The 22,775-nt window shown below is 40.0% G+C and overlaps 1 non-coding gene across 1 annotated transcript; it reads left to right on the forward strand.

Moving 5' to 3' along the window:
* The first annotated feature begins 21,934 nt into the window (after positions 1 to 21,934).
* On the forward strand, positions 21,935 to 22,116 carry LOC114034799. Its single transcript, XR_003568145.1, has one exon. It is a non-coding gene; the product is annotated as a U2 spliceosomal RNA (small nuclear RNA).
* The last annotated feature ends 659 nt before the right edge of the window (positions 22,117 to 22,775 follow it).

Here is a 22,775-nt window from a genome sequence, read left to right on the forward strand (position 1 = left end):
AGTGTAGCATTCAGAGAGGTGGGGCAGCAAAGTAGGATTTTAGATTATTTTTTTAGGCATTTGGGGTTGTGACTTGCCCAGGGTCACATAGCTAGTAAGTGTCAAGTGTTTGGTCTGAGGCTAGATTTGAAGTCAGGTCCTCCTGACTTCAGGGCTGGTGGTCTATCCACTGCACCACCTACCTGCCCTGATTTTAGATGTTATTTTAAGGAAGCCAGAGTATCCAAGAGGCGGAGACAAGAAGAGAGAGAATTTCAGGCATGGGGGACAGTAAGTGAAAATGCGCAGAGTAGAAAGTCTTGGACAAGGAATGGTAAGGAGGCCAGTGTCTCTGAATCACAGAATACAAGGAAAGTAATGCACAAGTGGCCTGGAAAGGTTGGAAGGGGAAAGGTTATGAAGGAATTTGAAAGAGAAAGGATTTTCCATTTGCTCCTGGTGGTAATAGAGTTTATTGAACAGGTGAAGATATGGTCAGACCTGTCCTTTAGGAAGAACATTTTGATAGCTGATTTAAGGATGACGAGTGGGAAGAGACTTGAAGTAGGGACACCAACTAAATGACCACAAGATCTTGCATGAGATGATGAAAACCTATAGCAAGGTAGTGGTGTGTTGGAGGAGAGAAGGAGAAATAACAAGAAATAATGAGACGGCAAAATTGCCAAGACTTGGAATCAGATTAGATGCGGAAGGTGAGTATGAATGAGGAGTCAGGAATGACATCTAAGTTTGGAGCCTTGGTGACTGGGAAGATGGCAGTGCACTTGACAGTAATAAGGAAGTTGGGGTAAAGGGAGAGTTTTGGGGAAAGATGAGTTCAGTTTTGTATTTGTTGAGTTTAATATATCTATGAAATATCCAGTTTGAAATGTCTAATAAATAGGCAACTGGAGATGTGAGACTGGAGGTTAAGAGAGGTTAAGTCTGCATAAACAGAACTAAGAATCAAATAATACATAGAGAGGATAATTTAATCCATGGAAGCTGATAAGATTACCAAGTATAGTGGGAGAAGAGTGTCAAGGACAGATAGTCTTATAGAACACCCATGGTTAGTGAGGTTGTATGATTCCTCCCAGAACCTCTATTTAAGAAGGGCATCCAGGCCAATAATCTCTTCATTTGTCACAAGTATATTTCAGATGTCTCCATCTTCCCCTAACCAGGGAAACTTCCCTCCACTCCCCAACACTTTTTAGTTTCCATTTGTGCCATCTTCCACCATTAGAATGCTCCTTGAGGGCAGGGACCATCTTTCTTCTTGCTTGAATTTATATTTCTAGACTTAGCATAGTACCTGGCAGAGAGTAAGTGTTTAATAAATGCTTGTTGACTTTTCAACCAATCGATTGGGCCTGACCTAGTGTCCCAGGCAACTCCTTAAATCTGTAATTTACAGAAATGATGCTGATCTCATCAGTTAGAAAGGGAACTCCCTACATTAATAAAATCAAAGGTCTGGTAAAAAAAAAGTACCTTTTTTAAGGTTAATAAAACATTCCATTTAAGTGCTGAAAATCCATCACATAACATTTAGCCACTCTTTGGAGCTTTTCCTTATAATAAACTTTTCAAGAAATCTGTTAACCAATAGAAGGACTGAGTAATTGGAGTAGGGATGTCAATCTGATTCTGTTGGATTTCATCAGTCATAACAAAGACTTGTTTAATATATACACACATGTTTTACAAATTTATGTATATTTACACACATACATATATGTTACATATACATATAGAATACATTTAGTCATATATATTACACAACATATCACAAATATATGTACACATATTTACATGTATGTATGTGTGAATATATGTCTTATATATCTATATCTACTCCATCTCTATTAAAAGAGCCTTAATACCTGAAAGCTGTTCTCCATTTTAGGGTGGTTAGAGAGCCTTCATGAGTCTCCATAGGGTAATGTAATTTTGAGGTCCTTGAAAGAGTACCGCTTTATGCTGATGGCTATTACCAACTATGAACTCAACCCCTACTCATCTCTCCATCAATACCCAAGGGCCTAGGGAGGCAGGAGATGCTGCTTTTGAAGAGAGAGGAAGCTCCACCTTTGTTTATCACACAATTCATGATTGAGGTGACAGGGTAACCTGGTCATGCTCCAGAATTGTTATTGGATGTCTCCTGCACACATGGACTTCCTGAGTGCCTTTGCTATCTCTGGAAGGATCAAGTGTTATCATCATATGATGCAGGGAGGTAGTAGCTGCTACCTCTGAAGAAATAAGAGGCAGTGGTAGCTGTGAGCCTGGCCTCTCATTGGGGTTATGGTAGAATGAGACTGTAAAGTTAGGTGATCACACGTTGTCTACATTTCTTCTTTTGCATAGAATCCTCCAGGCTACCATTTTCATCAACCCAGAATTATAGAGTTGGGGGGGATGTCACAGACTACTTAGAGGAGGCTAGGTAGCACAGTGGGTAGAGTATGGGTTCTGAAGTAAGGAAGACCTGAGTTCAAAACTGGCCTGAGACATTTACTTACTGTGTGACCCTGGGCAAGTCACTTAATATCTGTCTGCTTCATTTTCTTTATATGTTAAATGGGGATAAAAATAGCACCTTCTTTGCAGTTGTTGTGAGGATCAAATGATACAATATTTGTGAAGTGCTTAGCACAGTGATCATCACATAGTAGGTGCTATATAACTGATCATTCCTTTACTCTTAGCTATATTCCTAGCTGACTCAAAATCCCTTTTACCACACTCTCAACAAATGTTTATCCAATCTTCATTTGAAGACCTCTAATGAGGGGAAATCATTAATTCATGAGGCACCCAATTCTATTTTTAGACTGCTCTAATTCACAAAATCAGAGACTGAGAATTGTAAGGTACCTCAGAGACCATTTGTCATGAAGCTTTTCCTTATGTTGAGCCAAAAAAGGTCTTTCTACAACTCCATTCATTGTTTTTGGTTCTGTCCTCTGGGTACCAGCAGAATAAGTGTCATCTCTCTTCCAAAAGAGGTAATGTATGTATGTGTGATGCTTTGTAGGCCTTAAAATGTGATATAAATGCAGGGTATTAAAAGTAATACTAATGCCAATAAAAACAATAATATAATAGCTAGCATTTATTTAGTACTTTAAAGTTTGAAAAGCATTTTACAAATGTTGTCTCATTTGATCTTCAACAATTCTGGGAGGTAGGTGCAATTATTAACCCCATTTTACAGATGAGGAAACTGAGGCAGATAGAGGTTAAGCAAATTATCCAGGGTCATTGTTATTATTATTATTATTATTATTATACCATGTGATAGACTCTCAAATACATGAAGATATTATTATGTCTCCCCTAATTGTTCTTTTATTCTTTGTGGAATCCTAAGAAGGGATCTTAGAGGCCATCTATTGCAACTCTCACCTTCTTTTGCAGATAAGGAAACCAACACTTTGAATGTCAGCTAGACTATTTTGTATTTGATCCTGGAGAGGTGATGACAGTATGTCTCCCTGGAGGGACACATGAACATATTTGTAGGTAGCGGGGAAGGAGCCAGTAGACAGGGAGAGATTAAAAATAAGTGATAGAATGAGGATGACAGAGCGGCAATCTGTTGGAGGAGATGGAATGGAATAGGATGTCTTGAGCAGATAGAGGGGCTGGCCTTGGTAATGAGTAAGGTCACTTTATCATGTCAGACAAGGTTGAAGGAGGAGTGGCAGAAGGTATTTGAGTGATAGGAGATGAGGAAGGGAAAAGAGCAAGCTCATGGTGAATGACCCTAGTTTTTTCTGTCAAATATGATTCAATTCAAAAACATTTATTAAGTGCCTATTATGTGCAAAGCACTATGCCAAGTGCTGTGGATGCAAGCAAGAAAAAGAAAGACAGTCCCTGCCCTTAAGGAGCTTACAGTACAAAGGGGGCAGAGCTGCTGATGGAAAGTGGAGTGAGCTAGAGAGTCCAAATCCTGCCTCCTATAAAGGAAAGATTTAGTGCTGCACCCTCCAGCTCTCCAATCAGAGGGAAGAAGAGACTGAGGGAGGGGTGAAGCAGTTGAGTTAGCAGCAAAGTGATGAGTTTTGGAGTGATCAACTTATTCTGACAGGGGCATCTGATTCCATGGAGTTGAAACCAAGCAAAAGGAAGTATAGGCAAGGTCCTCAGTTCTGAGGTGGGGGGAGAGGGAGCCAAGGGGAATTGGAGGAGGGACAAAAAGGTTTGGAAGAGCCACTGAGGAGAGTAGAATAGTGAATTGATAAGGAAGGTATAGCAGGATTGCCTAGCAATCCTAGGATTGGACCTAGTCAGAACAATTGCATGATTTTCTCCACCTTCTTTCAGCAGCAGATGTGTAGGAATGAAGATAGTGGATTGTGGGAGTGATCCAAGGCTAAGACTTCGAAGAATTTAATTGGTAAGATATAATAAGGTCCTAGAGATTCAAGAGAGGGAGACAGTGTAGAGTTGAATTGATTCTCTAAAAGGTCAAAATAGGGAAAAGAGGAGAGAGTTGTTAGCGCAGAGGAGAAGGCTTGGAAGAGAATTGAGGGGTCAAGAGATCAGAGGCCATGGTGCAGACAAATACTAGGCTTTTGTAAGGGAAGGCAGAAGGAGAGATGAAAAGCCAATACTTTTATGATCTTCAAATGATTTTCATATGACATAGGTGGTTCATACTGTGCTTGCAAACCTAAAAAACCACAGATTTTTTTTTTCTTCACAAAACAATTGTCTAACCACATCTTCCCCATCCTTTACTCAAGCAGTTGATTTACAAAAAACAAAAAACAAAACAAAACAACAGCAATTTATCCTTGCTAAATTTCATTTTATTAGATTTAGCCTATTATTCTAGCCTGCTGAGATCTTTTTGGATCCTAACTCTTGCATGTGTGTTAATTCCTCCTCCTCACTCTGCATCTTTCACAAATCTGATAAACACCTTTCATGATTTTAGTCAAGTCATTGACAAAAATGTTAACCCACATAGGATCATGCAAAGATCTCTGACGCACTCCACTAAAGACTTCCCTCCAAGTTGAATTAACTCATTAATGACTACTTGTCTAGTTGTTCAGCCTGTTCTGAATCCATCTAAGTATACTGAATCTGAATCTAGCCCACATCTCATAAGAAGTTTTGTTGGGTGCTTTGCTAAAATTGCAATATAAATGTCTGTAACATTCCTCTGCTCCGCTAGTCTAGTAACTATCGGAAAAAGAAATTAGGTTCATTTGACCTGACCTGCGTAATCACATCTGTTGGAAAAGGGAAACCCTCTACTTCCATCAGCTCTCCTCCCCCTACTTTTTTTCCCCCAGAGGCAGAGTAAAGTGACTTGCCTAGGGTCACACAGCTAAGTGTCTGAGGACAGATTTAAATTCTAATCTCCCTGACTCTAGGGCTGATCTATCCACTGCACTATCTAGCTGCTCCCTTCCATCAGTTTTTGAGTTTGCTATACTCCAAAATGCTGCATTGCCAGAACTTCTGGTATCTTTAGACACAGGTCACAGTATACTTTCTCCTTCCTTTCCTCCCCCCCCCCCATTTCAATAATTGTACAATTTTGCTCTAGAGAGGGAAATATTTAATGGAGATGGTTAGAATATGTAGAGAGAGGCATTGTGGTATAGTGGAGAATGGACTGGCTTGGAGTCAGAAAGGCCTGGGTTCAAGTCATGCCTCTAACACATACTGGCTATGTGACCAAGGGCCAGTCACTTAACCTCTGGACCTCAGGCAACTTTCTATACTTTAAATTATAGAGATATTACTAAACTTTATTGGTGGAGTAAGCTTTTCTCCTTGCAAGTTCCCTACACCAATAAAATCATAACTCTGCAACTCTCCTCCACCGAAAAAATTCACATATATACACATATGCCATATATACGACATATATGATAGAGGATATACACACATATATCCATACATGCACACATATATAATACATGTACGTGTATATATATATATATATATATAATATGTGTGTGTGTGATATATATGAGACAGGAAAATTCTAATCTCAGTTCTTTACAATTGAATAAAAGCAGAATAAAAGTAAAATCTTTAGAATTAATCCTAAACACGTAAGGCTCATAATTTTTTTCTGTAAAGAGGATTACAATAAATTATGATTGATACCTTTCCTAAATCCAGAGAGGCCTGCCCAATCCCAAGAGCACATGAATCCTCAGTGAGCAAGGAGAGTATGGAGAGAAAAGGGAAGAAATGGCCTTTGAGTAGGTCCTGTCCTCTTTCTAGGGAATGGGCAATCAAGAGAACAAGGCAGAAATTAAGGTCAAAGACTAAACTCCAACTAATTCCCATTAAGCTAAGTCACATGTTTCCAGTTATTTACTCTCTGGTTAGGACCTAAGACTGAATAACATCTCCAGCACCAAGCATTATGAAACATTTTGTGAGCTCTACCAGTGGAAGGAGTCAGTTTGGAAAGAAGGGATGTGGGTGTGTGGGTGTGGGCAGGGGTATTTAGACTCCATAAAATGAACAGAAGGAGTAGCTCTCAGTCTAATAAGTCTAGTACTCAAGACACTTCAAGGACCACATCATTGAATCAGTCAATCAATCAACCAGCCAACAATGTTTATTAAGCATTTGTCAGACACTGTCCTAAGTGCTAGGAATACAAAGACATAAATGAAACAGTATAAAGAAGGTCCTACTTTGCAGAGGAAGAGGATTATGGGTGTGGAAAACAACATAAACATAAGACTTTTTTTTTAAACATGTTGGTTAGTTTTACTGAACTAAATATTTTTTTATCCTCTTAGTTTTTAATTGTAAGGGATAGTTCTCAGGGAGGGGAATGGGAGGATACATTGGGAAATGCAGGTGATATAAAAACAAAATATATCAATAAATTTTAAAAAAGAGGTTCCTTTGCTATTTGTCAATGGAAAGTTACCACTTCAACCCCTTATTTTATTGGGGAACATTCCTGTATTGACAGGAGCTAAGTTGGGGAAAGATGGGTTCATCTACAGCCCACTGCTCATTCATATAACTAGAAAGTGTCAGTTGGTAATTATGACATCTGGAGGGGGAATGCAGCAAGGGGTACAGTTATAAGGTATCAGTTATTAATGATGATATTATTGTGACATTTTATGTATTTCCCCCATGGGTTGCATGATTTCAGTGCTGCATTCCTTAAATCTTTGGAAGATAGGGTGTCATTGTACTAATTTCCCAAACAGGGAGTGCAATATCTGAATTGTTCACCAGGTGATACTCTACTTAAGGCCTTAAATGACCTTGTCTATGACCTTGTCAGAACATGCATGAGGTAATTTTCCTAAGAGGCAGCATCTCTGCCATCATCACCAGATGATCAGATGATGATGATGATGATGACTATACTAATATAATGTAATATTGAAATATCAAATATTATTATTCTGAATTATTATATCATACCTTAAATTACATGCTAAATATACACTTATATGATCTCGTATGTTGCATAACATGATATATAATAATTAAAAATTATTAATTTATATACTCCTTGAAGTTTCTCAAAGCACTTTACATGTATTGTTTACTCATTTGATCCTTACAACAACCTTGGGAGGTAGATATTATAATTATCTTCATTTTACAGATGAAGAAACAGAGGTTAAGTGATTCAATTAAGATTGAGCAGCTATTAAGTATCTTGGCAGGATTCAGACTCAGGTCTTCCTTATTCCAAGTCTTTTAATCAAGCCACTGTGCCACTTAGCTGCCCAGGTGCCATTCAGTCTACAAGTAACAATACCGTTTCCTTGCTTTCCTACTACCAAGCCCACACTTCAGTGATGGCCTAGTCTCTCACATTTAGATTGGTTCCCAATGACCAGTTCTAAAATAAATCTAGGGTATGAAATAAAATATTGGTCAAAATAATAAAAAAAGAAATTTGCTGCTATTAGTTTACGAATCCCCACCCTATCTAGGTTCCTCTCTTTAAGTTGTCTTGTGCATTCACAAATCAAGACTTTTAGCATGCTGTGATCATACAGTTTTTTGGTCATAGAATGAAATGAACAAATAAATTGAAAGCTCCTATATGGAGGTAAGTACTTAACCATCTCCTAGATCTCTTTCCAGTTACCCTTTTGTATCTTTAAATGTAGTTGGCAGTGGTGGTGGAGATGATGTGACAGAAATAGTCTGGAGCAAATGTATCTGTACCTCATGGAAAAGAATAAGGGAACGAGATGTTTGCTCCATATCTCAGGATCACAGACTAGAAACAAAAGAAAACAGGGAAGTTGGTGAAGGAAATGTCTCCCCTTTCATGTTCATTAGTCTAGGAGGATTCACAATAGCTGGCAATCTCAGCATCCCTCAGTCAGGCAGTCAACTAGCATTAAATATCTACTATGTGCTAGGCATTGTGCTAAACTCTGGAGATACTAAGAAAGGCCAAAAATAGTCCCTGCTCTCAAGGAACTCACAGTCTGATAGAGGAGACCATACACAAACATTTATGTACAAACAAGACATATACAGGATAAATTAAGGGTAATCTCAGACAGAAGGCACTAAGATTAAAGACAACTGGGAAAGACTTTTTGCGGAGGTTAGGATTTTAGCTAAGACTCAAGGAAAACCAGGAAACTTATAAGTATAAAGAAATTATTTTAGGCATGGGTAGGGGTAACCTGTGATTGTCTTTCTTTGAGGTTCCCAGTAATTTTGCTCTCCAGGTACAGTGAACTCAAGGAAGAGCTAATCACGATCTTGGGGACTCTCAGATGACCCAGGTTCCCAATCACTTACCGCCTTTGCAGTCATGGGAGCCAGGTAGTCCAAATCCCAGAATAGCAGGAGGAAGAAATCTAGCTTTGGAAACTGCAGCATATTGACTGTCTCATGTTGCATAGCATCCTGCCCCCAGAGGGCATCTAGGCAGAGCAGTTTCCATTCTTCATTCTCTATCCTAAAGAGAATTAGGACAGTCTTACTTTTGGTGGTGTGTATCACAAATTCCATTTTTGTCTATCTTTCCTTCTGTGGAAACTTCCTGAATTTCAAGGGCCCAAAGAGATAAAAAAGCAATGCAGAAGTACCTGGTAAATTACCAAGGAAAATAGGGGTTGGGGACACTCCATAAAACCAATTTTTTGATGAAACCCATAGTGATAACTGATAGCCTTCATAGACATTCACTAATCATCATTTCAATGATACATTCTAGGATTTTATCAAGTATCAAAGTTAAACTCACTGGATTACAGTTTGCAAAATCCATTCTCTTTTCTTATTTGAAAATTATAATATTTTTCCTTCTCCATTACTATGGCACCTCTCCAGGTCTCCATTATCTTTCAGAGACTGATGACAGTATCTCAGCAATCACAAGTTCTAGTTTGATTGTTTATTTTTAGTATCCTGGGATGTAGTTTGTTGGAGCAAGATGAGTTGAACTCATTGTGGCCAAGTAGGTAATTTGTTGACATCTTTTTATTAATCTTCAGTGTGAACTTGATATTAACCATTTTCATAATCTACTTTCTAGTCCAAAGATCATTCTTCCTGGCAGGAGAAAATCGAAATAAAATATGAGCTAAGCAGTTTAGACTTCACAATTAAGTAAGGTGTAATAGATAGAGTGCTGAACTTTAAGTCAGGAAAATCTGAGTTCAAATCTCAAATTCAAACCTCAAATGCTTATTAGCTGTGTGTTTTGTGACAGTCCTTTGGCATAAGGAGTCCTTCCTGATAGGGCATATAGTTCCCCAGCTTATCTTTGCTTTCTATCACTGGGCTTATAATGCCATGCTCCCCCTCAGTGTAGGTGTGGCTACCAATAGGTTAAATCCTTATCTGGTACTGGTTTATGCTTAAAGAAACAGCCAGAGACACCAGGAAAAAAAAAACAACCACTTAATGAGTTTGGATGTTGAGAATAACATGTAAAACAATGGGAGTCAGTTCAATGTGAAACTTTATTGGCAAGAAATGGAGAAGAGGGATAAGGTGGAAGAGAGAGAGAGAGACCTGATATACCACCCAGACATCCACTTTAACAGAGTATAATTCACATAAGGGTTACACGCATTGGGAATCACAGAGGCATGGATCATTAAGCTGGAAAGGTGTGCCCTTCTGAAAGTTGGATACTTATACCCTGACTTTGATGGCCACTTGGAGCTGGCCATTTTGCATGTCAGGATTCAAGGTACATGCAGGATTTATGGGGTACAGAGACACAGGGAAAAAAAAAAACTAAACTAATTGTTGCAAAGATAATATTTTTGGATATACAGCTGTGCTAACTTAAAAAAAATTATTGCCTATATTTTTCCATGAATAGATTCTACAAGCTAGAGTTTCCTTTGAGGGGAAACTGTCATGGTGGTCTCAAGAATTCTAGGCCTAATCTTATAATACTGTGTGAATCTGGGCAAGTCACTTAATTTCTGTGAGCCTTAGTTTCCTCATCTATAAAATGGGAATAATGATAGCACCTGGGGGGGGGAGACAGAGTCAAGATGGCAGAAGAGAGAAAGCACTCAGCTAAGCTCTCCCAACATTCCCCTCCAAACAACTTTAAAATAACCTTTCAAACTGAATTCTGGAGTAGTAGAGCCAACAATTCTTCCAGACATTCTTCCAGCCCAAGACAACACAGAGGATTGGAAAGAGATCTGTGAGGTGGGGGGGAGGAGGCTGGCCTGGAGCCCACAGGGATGGGCTAAGTAGTGATGGGACGAGGTGGTGGTGATAGAAGCAGCAGCAGCTTCAGGAGCTCTTAAGTCAGAGATGATAAAGGGACCTGGCAAAGTATATGAACAGGCAATTTTCAGAAGAAGAAATCAAAGCCATCAATAATCACACAAAAATGCTCTAAATCATTTCTGATTAAGGAAATGCAAGTTAAAATAACTCACACCTATCAGAGTGGCTGACATGACAGAAAATGACAGATGCTGGAGGGGAGATAGAAGAATTGGGACACTAATGTGCTTTTGGTGGAGTTGTGAACAAAGCATTCTCAAGAACAATTTGGGCTATAAAACTGTGTCTACCCTTTGACCCAGCAGTACTACCACTAGGTTTGTACCTCAAAGAGATCAAAAAGAAGAGAAATGGCCCCATTTGCTCAAAAATATTTATTTATTTATTTCAGCCAAAGACAAGGTTTATTAGAACATCTGCCATATTGGCCAGACTCTTAAGGAATCTGAACATTACTGAGCTATTGGCTAGATTATAAGAATCTGAGCATTTGGCTAGATTATAAGAATCTGAGCATTTGGCTAGGTTTTAAGAATCTGAGCAGTGGCTAGAATATAAGAATCTGAGCACTTCAATAGAGACAAGATGGACCTTATATACAGAAAGACTGTGGGAGGGATCTAGGAGTGGCCAAGTAGTTTGGGGTGACTAGAGGAGAGGTCTAAGGAGGATCTGGATGGGAGTGGCCAGTAAGCTGGGGTGAACAGAATGCCAGGAACCTGGACCATGTGGCCAAAGGAGAATGGAGTCTAGATAGGATTAAGAGTGGGAAGTGGCCAGGGGTAATTGGGAGGTAACATAACAGAATTGCACATAACAGTAGCCACAATGAAAGGTCAGTTGATAGGATTATAGCCTCAGGCAAAAGCAAGAGATTTGGCCATGTAGGAAAGTCCAGGGTTTTTCCTTTTTTTTGGGTCCAGATACCAAAGACATGGTCTTTTCCTTTTAGGGGTTCAGATCCCATCCCATCACTCTCCCCTCAAACAAATGGGACCCAAATTCTTTTGGGGTAAGGAGTGGTCTTGGCTTCTGAAACTGCTTCCTGCTGGCAACGGTAGAGAGTCGTTGGGAGGGGTCCCAAAGAGGAGGTTAACTGGAACCGACCACAGGCTGAACTCAGGGGATGATGGGAGGACATTGGCTGTTATCCTCTGTTTGCCAGCAACTGTGCTTGAATGGCCTGTAGTCTGGAAGACACAAATCTGACAGAAAAGACTGCAGGGCCCAGATATAGGGAGAAGTAAAAGTGTAAGAGCCCCATTAAAATCATTTACATTTGACCTGCAGGATTATCTGATCTTATTACTTTTTCAAAAGTTTAAGTAACACTTTTGTAGGTAGAAGTTTTCCACCCATGGGTTCAATAGTTACACAAATAAATTTGCCAAGAGATTAACTTTCACTTCAATTATCACTGAAATTCTCTTCCCCAAACCAAACTGAAGATGTTTCTGATTTAATTTCAGTTGTTTGAGGGTACTGAATGACTACACATTCAGGTCAAAACAACCAGATCTCACACACTTGCATTGATCTTTTACTGTCTATTTGCTCTGACTATAGAAATTTGCTATAAAAGGACTAGATTTAGGGCCCAAATATAACAGGATAAAACATCCTTAGCTCTGTTTGGATTCAGATAATTCAGTTTTCCAAGCATACAGTATCAAATCCACCTCATAGCCAGACTCAGGAATAGCCAGGTGGGTAACATTCCTTTTCAAAGTAACATAATGGGGAAACTGAGCCAGGAGGATGCCATTTTAGACTGAGGCTAAAATTGTCCTCTCAGCCTTCCCAATGCTGACTTCAAACCAGTATCACATTCTTTCTGAGTAGCTTGTGGCCTTTCCCTCAGAGATGGTGGATTATTGATTATCAATGGATTATTATGATCCACTAGACAATTCAAAATAAAATCCCATGAGCTTTTGCCTCAAACAGCAAGTTTCACTAATCACAGTTTAGGAAAAACTTTTCCAGGATTTACATCTCAAATTTCAATTTGTCCTGGTGTAAAAAACCAATTGTTAGAGATTATTTCTATATACTTGCAAATTCTCAGCAAGCCAAAACCCAAGTAAGCTTTTTGGCAAGTTTACACATTAAAACAATAACCGACAATAGCCAAATTATTTTAGTGGTAACCAAATTATGAAAAGTTGCTTGATATAACTGATACAAAAAGTTCACCAATTTGAAACTTGAAACAAACCCATTACAATTTCCGAACTGCATTTCCAATTTACTTTACACAGAGAATCAACACCTCATCATTAACAGTTAAAACTAAACTTTAAAAGAGCATGCTTACCCAAGTTAGGAGGCTAGCTTCTTTACCTTAAGCAGGATGTACTGAACCTGGATCATGTTTCTAGGCAGAGGTTGCTCCAGGGCCAAAGGCTATAGCCACTGGGGCCCACGCTGTACCTGCTACCCCTTCCCCCTCCTTCCTTTCACCAGGTGGGGGAAGGTGGAATTCAAAGGTGTGGGGGATGAGTGACTCTTTTCTCTTATGAGAGGTATTAACAGATACCCTCTTGACTCAAGGGAAGGGAGTAGGAGAAGGGAGTGACAAGGTTGTAAGGAGGTGTTTCAAAACTCCTAAATGATTGATCATAAAACCTCCAGAATCTGCTAAGATGTTTTTAGCTGTTCTAACTTTTCCCTGTAGCCTCCCTGAAGGAGGATTCAGGGGTATAGAGGGAAGGGAGTAAGTAAATCTCGGGGAACCAAAAAGCACCTGCAGTTTTCCCATTTCTCTAGTACTGAGACAATTGACAGAATTGGACATATGCTTCCAGATAGGGTGTTTATCCTTGTCCTCTATGCTGTGGAAGGTGTACCCAGGTCCACTGTCTCAAACCAAACCAGTAGATTGAGAGCATGAGAGTGTCAGGCCGAATGCAAAACAGCCTCATAACTGTTTGCCTGAAAAGCACCTCCAAGCCTATCTAGGTGCTTGGAGAGCTACCCCAAATGTAGGGCAAGAAAGAAATGGGGCGGGGGAGGCTTACATGCCTTCCAGTTTTGGCTGGAGAAGAGCTTGGGGTTAGGCAGTTTCCCTGTATGGCCCACCAAAATGTTGAGGTTTAGAGGTTTGCATGTAATTGGGAAATATGTAACAAAATAAAAATAATTTTAAAATAATAATGATTGCACCTGAGAAAACATGTAAAGTGCTATACAAATGCTGTTATTATTACTATTATTATTCCATTGTACATTCTCATTTTCCCATCTATGAGAGCAGTGGTTCCATCCCATCTTTTATCCTCTTTTCTGCCAGTTTGGCTAAAATTCTCTTTTTCTTATTCAAATTTGTCACCAGTCCCAAATATTCTGAGCTTTTTCACTACTCACACTATTTATACAGAACCATGCCTTGCTTTTGTATTCATCCTCTATCACTTGCCTTTGTTTTCATCTGTTGTTTATTGTCAAGACTCCCTTAGTTGGGTCTCCAGCTGATTACACTAAGTTGTAGGTACTTTGTGGGTCAGAATCCTCTCCAAACTATAGCTCAGAAGCCTCCTCCACTGTGTTTACTTTTACTACTCATTCAGAAGACTCTAGTTCACAACAAAGGGATTAATAACATAGTAAAATTATAACAACAGAACATCCTTCATGCACAACACATACACACACCTAGAGATCACTCTCACGAATATACATATACTCCATGGGAAGAGTGGATCTGCATAGGAATCATACATGGGGCATTGACACCTGGGCAACACATGTGCTCTGAGTACTATTGTAAAGTGCTATGTACACCAGGACAGGTGATCAGGAAACATCTAAGTAGGACCTCATGTGTTCAGTGCTACAAAGCTGCTGCTTGCTGCTCATTGCTTCCTGTTGGACCTGTTTCCCCACTAAGCGTTGTTTATCACTGCTCCCTGTCAGCTGTGGTATTTCAGCTGCTCCTGCTAGGCATCTCTACTGTTCCAAGTTCCTCAGCTGTTCCCCAGCTGTCCATTTGTGTTCATAATTGCTCAATGTCCTGTCTAATATTAACTAGAAATGCTAGAGTTCCTCCCTTACCAAGAGAGCTACAGATCTTTTAACTAGCTCTTTCAGATACTTCCACCATGGACAATGAGAATTTTGGGGGGGGAGCGGAAGTAAACTCTCCCTTTAAGATTTCATACTAGAGGAGAGGGAATTTGGACAGATTCTGACATGCACCCTAGATTTTTGGAAAGCCAATTTCAAAGGGTAATACTGTGCTTAAAAAGCCTCTCTCCTACAAGGACTATAGCTTTTCCTGCCTGTTCTTTTAATCTCTGACTCTACCTCAGCTCTAGTCCTTAGCTGAGGTCCAAATTTGAGGGACTAAGCCACCATTGAAGTGTGGACTTGATGGTGAGAGACCAAGGAAACAGTCTAGTTACTTGTTGACTGAATGCCACCTAGACAACTAGATAGCACAGAGCTGTCTGCTACTCAGTCCTCCATCTACTAGGAGCTCTGTGATTTAAAAGCCTTTCTCCATCCATAGAAGGGTAAGTTCTCTTCAATCAGCCCTTTCAGCCAAAGGCTATTTCCTCTGCCCTCCCCAGTCACACTTCATAGAGAGAACTCTTCCCTTCAGCCTATCTGCATCACAAGGTGACCAAGTCTAGGCTAAAGTTAATTCTACTCTTTGATATTTCTTGGAACCTCTCTGTTTGACTCTTTTATGAACTGAACTCCCTGACTACTCTTTCTTTTTCTTCTGAGTCCTTTAGATAAATTGTAATCTAACTTTTGGTTAGAAACCCATTTTAGTACTGTGTTCTTATCAACCTTCCCCTGAGTAAGCTATTATCCCTATGGTCCTAATTACTTAGAAAAGGAGCTGAATGATTTTATCTTTCTTCCATTATGCTCCTCTGCTTGGTGCAAATAGCATTTGGGCTAGCTAGAGAAGGTTGAAAAAGTTGATGACTTTTGGTACACCTGCCCCCAGCAACACATCACAGTCTGGTTTCTCTCCATATACATGCCTCTTAAAGAACTAAACTGATCAATGAATTCCTTATGCCCAAATAAATCAGTTTGTTTAGATAGGTTTGTGTTTTCTTCCTCATTGGAATTAATTCAGTTTGAAGCTTTAGTATTGCATTCTTTGGAGTTTACCATACATCCTGAATTAACTTCTACTATAGGGTTTTAGTCAATGAAATTCTCTATCCCTTTCTCTGAACCATTTGAAATATGCTCTCCAAGAATTTAAGGTGCACATCAGATTATGTCCAGATTTCCTCTCCTCCTCTACTATGAATTCCAAAATGGAATGTTTATTTCCTCCCAGGCTTCTTATTGTTTTTACTTTAGCAACCAGTTAATCTTTCTGAAGCCGATTTTGGCCCATTGTCACTTCCTTCACTTTTTGAAGGATGAAATGATCATCAAGGCAAGCCAATAATCAGTTAGCTGCTCTACTTTTGACAGAGGGAAAACTCCAGCAAACATTTGGATAATTGAAGATTCCCATCAGTGACCACATACCAAACCCTGGGACAGGCTTTTGGTCTGTTTTTCTGAGTTCCTCATCTGTCTCCTTCTCTTCAGATAGCCTGCAGTACTCCCACAGCATGATCATTTCTGTTTCTCCTTCCATCTATCTTCAGCCAATGCTCTTCACCGTGCTTCTTTCCCTCTGACTCTTGAATCATTCATTACATGACTCTCTCTCTCTTTCCCCCTTCCTCTATCTCTTTCTCTCTCTCTGAAAGGGGGAGGGGTTTACTGATTCACTTTTATTTTATTTTCAGTTCCAAATTCTCTCCTTCCCTCCACTTCCCCTCCCCCCCATTGAGAAGGTAAATATAATCTAAAGTCACACAAAATGTATTTCTGCATTAAGTATGATTCTATCTTCTTACTAGATAATGCTGCTTGATTAACCTTTCTTTTATTGCTCTAGTTCATTTTGAGTAAGATAGAGCTTTTCAGAGCTTCATTTCAGCCTTGTGTCCCAATCCCCCAAGTCTCTATTGGGAAATGGCTGAACAAGTTGTGTCATGATTTTGATGAAATATTATTGTGCTATAAGAAATGACAAAGCAGAATGATTTCAGAAAAACCTTGAAAGACTTACATGAACTGATGCAAAGTGAAATGAGCAGAACCAGGAGAACACAGTAACAGCAATATTGTACAATGAAGAATTGTGAATGACTTAGCTATTCTCAGCAATACAATGATGCAAAACAATCCCAAAGGACTCATGAACATGCTATCTGTTTCCAGAGAAAGAACTGATATTGTCTTGAATACAGACTGAAACATTCTCTCTCCCTCCCTCCCTCCCTCCCTCCTTCCTTCCTTCCTTCCTTCCTTCCTTCCTTCCTTCCTTCCTTCCTTCCTTCCTTCCTTCCTTCCTTCCTTCCTTCATTCATTCCTCCCTTCCTTCCCTCCTTCCTTCCCTCCCTCCTTCCTTCCTTCCTTCCTTCCTTCCTTCCTTCCTCCCTTCCTTCCTTCCCTCCTTCCTTCCCTCCCTCCTTCCTTCCTTCCCTCCTTCCTTCCCTCCTTCCTTCCTTCCTTCCTTCCTTCCTTCCTTCCCTCCTTCCTTCCTTCCTTCCTTCCTTCCTTCCTTCCTTCCTTCCTTCCTTCCTTCCTTCCTTCCTTCCTTCCTTCCTTTGTCTCTCTCTCTTCCATTTTCAAGTCTTCTTGTACAAAATGACTAATACAGAAATGTTTTACATGATTGTACATCCATAACCTATATCAGATTACTTGCTATCTCAGGGAGGAAGGAAGGGAGGGCACAGAGGAAAGGATAGAACTTGGAACTCAAAACTTTAAAAAAATCTAATGTTAAGAATTGTTTTAACATGTAATTTGGGGAAAAATAAAATATTATTTAAAAAAATAATTTGCCTTCTTGTACTAGGATCTGCAATTCACCCTACTTATTACCTGTATTTTGTGCTTATCCCCAGCACCCAACCCTCTTGAGAACTAGAATGTAAAACGACACTGTGGTTCCTTCTAGCTTTAACTCTGTGATACCATGATAGAAATGGGAAGTGGTCTCCTTTACATCCCTTTCCCCAACCTCTATCATCATTCACTTTGCTCTAATCAATCACATAATTATTTGGTATTTTTTCTCTTCTATGGCTAATAAACTGCCAACACCTGTGATTCAGAGTCATTGTCTGATGAGGTAGAAATCCTTTTCCTTTTTCTATATCTCCCCGTATTCTCATGTCTCTCAGGCCCCCTCCACTGTAGTCTCTATCCTCTGCTGCCTTTCCTCTTATACTGTGCTGTGAGGGACTGTCTGATGTTGGCAGCTATCAGGTTGAGCGCTGTGGCAAGAGTAGGGTAAGATCTGGGTATTTTGGAAGTCGAGGCAGGGGCTGTGGTAGGCAGAGTCGTGGTGAACTGGGATGGGCTGGATACAGAGAAGCCCTGAGGCAATGGACGGTGCTTGTGAGATAAGCTGGGTACAAGGAAGTAGCTGGAGCTTGAGCTCCTGAGGCAAGGGGCGGTGCCACATGGGAGTGGGATGTCAGAGGACTGAGTTCCCTTTGCTTAGTCCCCTCCCTATATGCAACGTCATCCCCAGATGCCTCTTGTGACCTTCCTGACTTCCTGGGTCCCTTTGTGCAGCACTGACCCAGACCCCTCCTGAGTCTGACTTCCTAGGTCACGTACTCTTGTCTATGCGTCATTCCCAGATGCCTCCTTCCTATATCCAATCCTGGCTTCCTACGTCACTCCCTCCCCCTTGGTGTGCTAAACTCAGACAGCCCCTTCCAGTATCTGACCCTACAATCATTGGCTAGTAAGCGGGCTGGGGAGGAGGGGCTAAGTAGGTTTTTAGGAACAAGCGTGGTCAGATCACACGTGCGCTCTCCCCGGCTCCTGCCCTGTTGCTCTGGCCTTGCTGCTTGGGCTTGCTATGATGGCTTGCTGTGTTGGCCTCTGAATAAAGCTCTGGTGTTGGTGCCTCCCGATGGCTCGTCTCTGTGTGGTGATCCGGCTGAGTACCGAAGACCCGGGTGTGGGTAAGACTGTGGTAGTGTGCTTCTTATAAGACAAGTGGGTACCAGCTTACGGCTGGCAGAAGGTCGGCGTGCGGCCAGTATACTGTGCCTTATGGAACTCCTGCTCTAAAGCCAACAATAATAACAACTAATATTTATGAAGTACTTACTATGTGCCAGACACTGTACTAAGGGTTTTACAATTATTATCTCATTTGATCTGCACAATAATGCTTGGAAGGAGGTAATTATTATTCTCATTTTGCAGGTGAAGAAACCAAGGCAAACAGAGGTTAACTAATTAGCCCAGGTTCATATAGCTAGTAAGTGTCTGAGGCCAGATTTAAGTTCCAGTCTTCCTCACTCCAGTCCTGGCATTCTATCTCCTGAACCACCCAGCAGCTCCTTCAACAGAGACAAAATCATCCAAGATCTCTTCCTTTTACATTTTTTCCCCTTAACTTCTTGAACTCACAGAAATCTGAATTCTTCTCATATATCTCATTCATGTGTATACTTGCCAGTGTGGTTATTTCCTCTCTCATGCCCCATGACATCCTGGGCCAGAAAGAGGGTGATAGGATAGGATCATAGATTTAGAACTGGACGAGACATTAGAGGACAACCAGAAGAAACTTGTTGTTTCATAGATGTGGATTCTCTTGTCTAAATTTGCATCTTTGCAACTCTCTTCCCTATTGGAAGTAGCTAGGAAGTGAAGCCTAGAGTCAAGAAGAGCTAGGTTCAAATCCAGCTTCAGATACTAACTAGCTGTAGTTCCTGGGTGAGTCATAACTTTCATTTGCCTCAGTTTCCTCAACTGTAAAATTGCTATAAAAATAGCATGGTTGTTGTGAAGATCAAGTGAGATAATATTTGTAAAGCACTGAGCATAGGGTCTGACATGTAGTAGGTACTTAATAAATACTTTTTCCCCTTCCTAGTTTTGGAGTATTGGGCCAAGAAAAACAATTTTGAATGCTTTGATAAAGAGACAGTGTGGTATAGTGGAAAGGTGTATGTAAGGTGGATTTTTTTATTCTTTTTTTAGATAATAGTTCCTAGGAACCTAGATAATAGTTCCCAGGATCCATAGCTATAAACAATTTCTACTTCGACTGTGCAGTGAGATATAACTAGATAATGTAAACATTTGAGTTTAGTTGTAAACAGTTTACAATGCTTGTGCTATGCTGATTCACCATGATATTGCTAAAGTTAATGTAAACTTGTGAGGCTACTGCTGGCAAATTGCCTTCTTTGAGTGTCCTCTATAAATCAAGTGAGCACTAGTCAATAAGTGGGGATTTGGGGAATGTGCTAGCTGAATGCTGTGCCTGCCTTGACCTGCCACATCAAGGCTTGGGGGGAATGCACAAGCTGAAATGCTGTGTGTGTCTCGATCAGCCCATATCGAGACTTAGGAGAATGTGATAGGAATTGGAGTTCCTATTCTTTGTATATTCTCACCCGCCCCTGTGAGAAGAGTAATTAGGGGAAGCTATGGGAGTTGGTGCTCCCATTATCAGCAACTCCATTGACAAGAATAAGAATAAATTATTTAATCCTTCTTTATGTCTCCATTCCTATCCTTCTGGCTGCCCAGATCAAGAGTGAACTTTCTAGAGGTTTGAGCCCAAAAGCTCCAGTGTCTCCCATTCTACAAAAGGGCAGTTGGTTTTGGAGGCAGGAAGACCTGTTTTCACATTCTGTCACAGACATTTACTAGTTGTGTGACTCTGGATTTGGTTCTTGATTTTTCTGGATCTCCCTTTTCTCATCAGTAAATCAAGGTATTGGACTAGATTTTCTTAGTCTCCTTCCATCATAAAAGCTATGATTCTAGTAATTGAGGAATAATCTTGAATCCCCAGGCAACATGATCCATGAATCCAGAGTTCTAGCCAGAGAAGGGAGATTGTATACAGGAAAGTGATAACTTTTGGAGTTGCCTTCTGAGTCTTCTCAAATTCAAGAGTTTGGACACTGGACCTTTTAAAGCAAGGGTCTATGAACTTTAAAAATATATACACACAAATATACATATGTATCTATATCTTTCTATCTATCTATATCTCCTTGCCTTAAATCTCTCCCTATTCCAATGCATCTCTCTACTCATCTGCCAAAGTGATCTCCCATGTCACCTCCTTACTCAATAAACTCCATTGACTCTCCAGTATAAAAAAAAAGTCCTCTGGTATTTAAAGCCCTTCACAAACTAGATCCTTCCTATTTTTCTAGTGTTCTTACACTTTATTCCATTCCACATACTTTCTAATTTAATAACACTTGATTTCTTGCTGCTTCTCAAACAGGATATTCCGTTATCCAACCTGGTACTTTTTTCCACTGACTGTCCCCTAAGCCTGTTTCTCTCCTCATTGTCACCTCCTGGCTTCCCACAGATCTCAGCTAAAATCCCACTTTTTTTTTCAGGAAGTCTTTCCTGTTGCTTCTCAGTACTAATGACTTCCTTTTGAGATTTCCTCTAATTTACTCTATATATATCTTGCATGTATATAGTTGTTTGCATGCCCCCCCATTAGAATGTGTTTCTTGAGGAGAGACTGTTTTTGTCTTTTGGTGTATCCCCAATGCTTAGCATAGTGCCTGGCATCTAGTAAGTGCTTAATAAATATTTGTTGACTTGAATTAATCAATTAACAAGTATTTATTAAGTGTTATTTGTCCTTCATTTCAAAGAGGACCAATAACATCACAGGGTGATATCTTGACTCTTGAGTGAATTGGATTTAAGTGAGGCAAAGTTGCACAAAGTCATCAGCCTCACTCTCTCCACAAGAGTCATTAAAGTCCAGCGGCAGTACTGATGGTGGTCCAGGATGCAGTGGTTGACCTTGGCTTCATTACTGTCTAACCAAGCTCTAAGGACTCCACAATACCTGCTTCAGCCATCTTCATGGCTATTGGAACAAATTGTTCTCATCTGCCCATTTGGCTGGGGGAAGTTTTCACATGTTTGGGATAGACATCCCCCTAACTCACTGACACCTAATTTAACCTGGTATAGTACCCATCTGTTGAGACGATTTCACTGGGTTGTGGCAGCTGCACATGTTACAGCTTCTTAGAGCCCTAGGTGAGAGCTGGGTGAAGGTAGACACCAAAGGTGAATGAGTAGCCTGGAAAAGGGCTCAGCAAACCTTCATACCAGAGGTGCTAGCCCTCCCTGAACACCCCATATACCCTATTGACCAAGAGCAAATGTAGTAATGTTCTTCTCAGTTTATTATCTGATACACTCTCTATCCAAGGACAATATGGTAAATGGATTTTTTGAACAAGGAGATGGAATAGAAACTTGCTCTGTCCATTCTATGCATCTACTCATTAATGCAGTACTTCCAAGAATGGTGCATCTCCCTCATTTATTAAGTACCTATGGTACTTTGGGGATACAAAGACAAAAATGTCACCTCTACACTCAAGGATCTTACATTCTATGGAAGTATTGTGTCCTCATTGGAAACCATAATCCAACAATGTGTTATGTACAAGAGACATGCTTGGGACAGAAAGGCATACAGAGTTGAAATAAAAGGCTGGAGCAGAATCTATTATGCTTCAGTTGAAGTGAAGAAAGCAAGGGCAGCAATTAAGTTCTCAGACAAAGCAATAGCAAAAATAGACCTAATTGAAAGAGATAATCAGGGAAATTAAATTTTGCTAAAAGGTTACATGGACAATGAAGTAATATAAAAATTTTTATAGCACGTTTCTCTGATAAAGGCCTCATTTCCCAAATATAAAGGAAACTGAGTCAAATTTATAAAAATAAGAGCCATTCCCCAATTGATAAATAGTAAGGATATGAACAGGCAGTTTTCATAAGAAAAAATCAAAGTTATCTATAGTTATATGAAAAAAATTGCTTGAAATCACTATCACTTAGGAGAAAGGCAAATTAAAACAACTCTGGGGTACCACCTCATACCTATCAGAAGTGATAAATGCTGGAGGAGATGAGACAAAATAGGTACACTAATGAATTGTTGGTATAGTAGTGACCTGGTCCAACCATTC

This window comes from Vombatus ursinus, unplaced genomic scaffold (assembly GCF_900497805.2).
Source record: "Vombatus ursinus unplaced genomic scaffold, bare-nosed wombat genome assembly UNPS02009062.1, whole genome shotgun sequence".
In the NCBI taxonomy this organism is placed as follows: Eukaryota; Metazoa; Chordata; class Mammalia; order Diprotodontia; family Vombatidae; genus Vombatus; species Vombatus ursinus.